Source organism: Colobus angolensis, unplaced genomic scaffold, assembly GCF_000951035.1.
Source record: "Colobus angolensis palliatus isolate OR3802 unplaced genomic scaffold, Cang.pa_1.0 Scaffold37, whole genome shotgun sequence".
Lineage (NCBI taxonomy): Eukaryota > Metazoa > Chordata > Mammalia > Primates > Cercopithecidae > Colobus > Colobus angolensis.
Genome location: NW_012117043.1, coordinates 19,930 through 21,614, shown reverse-complemented (window position 1 = coordinate 21,614; position 1,685 = coordinate 19,930). Strand labels below are relative to the sequence as shown.

General features: G+C 57.4%; 1 pseudogene; it reads left to right on the top strand.

The window, feature by feature from the left end:
- LOC105520145 overlaps window positions 1-1,281 on the top strand; it is a 10,438-nt pseudogene extending 9,157 nt beyond the window's left edge.
- The last annotated feature ends 404 nt before the right edge of the window (window positions 1,282-1,685 follow it).

Sequence of the window (1,685 nt, the reverse complement as noted above, 5' to 3'; positions counted from 1 at the left end):
GGACCCCGGGCGAGAGCCAGAGCCAAGAATTCAGACAGATGTGGGAACGATCAGTCCTGGCATGGACTGGGCAACCCAGGAGGGCAGAGGGTGACCCATGTCCGGGTCCAATCACCCACTGTGGAGATGGGTCCCCATGTGAGGTGGCAAAGGGTGACATCCAAGTCCCCTCCCACCTGAGCTCTCACTGGGGGCTGTATCCCTGGCCCAACAGCCCTGGGACGAGGGTGTGTGGTAGGAATCCCCCAGCCAGTCCGAACCCTGGGGGCAGTCCCAGGAGCCACCTGCCATCCCCCAACAGCTTCCCCATGCCAGGTGGCGCACACCTCTCCCCTGGGATCAGCAGACTACAGGTGTGTCCTCAGTGTCAGACCACGGGGCCCCACAGAGACCCTGAGGACTCCAGAGACCCAGGCAGGTGGGGCCTGGCCGGGAAAGGCCTGTATGGGCTCACTGGAGACGCTGACCACGACTGTTTTCCTTTCAGCCAAACCCGAGCAAAGGTCCTCGGTACCTAGGCCTGTGCTAGCTTCAAGTGGCAGGACGACCCTCTGCAATGGGGACAGGAAGGCCCCTCCAGGCCCACCAGCCCGGTTCCAGCGGACCATTTGGTCAGCTTCCCCGCCATGGGCACCTCGTTCTTCCACACCCTGTCCTGGTGGGGCTGTCCGGGAAGACACCTACCCTGTGGGCACTCAGGGTGTGCCCAGCCCGGCCCCGGCTCAGGGAAGACCTCAGGGTTCCTGGAGATTCCTGGAGTGGAACTCGATGCCCCGGCTGCCAACGGACCTGGATGTAGGGGGCCCTTGGTTCCCCCATTATGATTTTGAACAGAGCTGCTGGGTCTGTGTCCCTTCTGAATGTGTCCTGGACAGCTTCGGGACTGTTGGACAGGGCCAGCTCTGGAAGCCCATGGGAACCCTCACACCAGACCCTGCCCAGGCCCATCAGGACTGAGGGAGGTTGGGAGACATCCCACTGCAACAGGGCACCCCATCTGCAGACAAGAGACTTGCACCTAATTTCTACAATGGCACCGTATCCCAGGAAGACCAGCTGGCCATGTTCTGGCAGGCGGAACACCCTGCAGAGGGGCTGAGATTGGCTTTCACTGCACTGAGCCACAATGTGGACATGGACTTCCAGCCCTGCACTGCACCCAGCACTGATTCCATAGGACACCCCCTTCGCAGCTAGGGACGAGCAGCAGTGCGCTCCCACCGCAGGGCCTTGCCCGTGCTCCTCTACTTGGAAAGTTCTCAGTTCCCTCCAGGCTTCTAGAAGCATCTGGGGCAGGGCTCATAGCTGGATAACTTCCCGAGACTTAACAACCCAAGCCAGCTTCACATCCTCATTTTATTTTTTGTTAAACTTATGAAAATTTATTAAGAAAGTGTGCAGCTCGAAAGACCTTCACAGATGGAATACACCAGCCCCCGGATCACAAAGTCAACCATGTCCAGCCCCTCCCAGCACCCCCAGTCCTGCCACCAGCGTTCTGAATTCCAACAACACCGTGCGCCTGCCTTTGTACTCTACCCTTATGGAAGGATAACCCCCTTCATGTTTTAAAATAAATGTTTTCTGTTCAAATTATTTTAGATATACAGAAGTATTGAAAAGGCACTACAGTGTCCTCCTATACCTTCCATCCAGCTGCCCCTAATTATGACATTTTGCAGTAC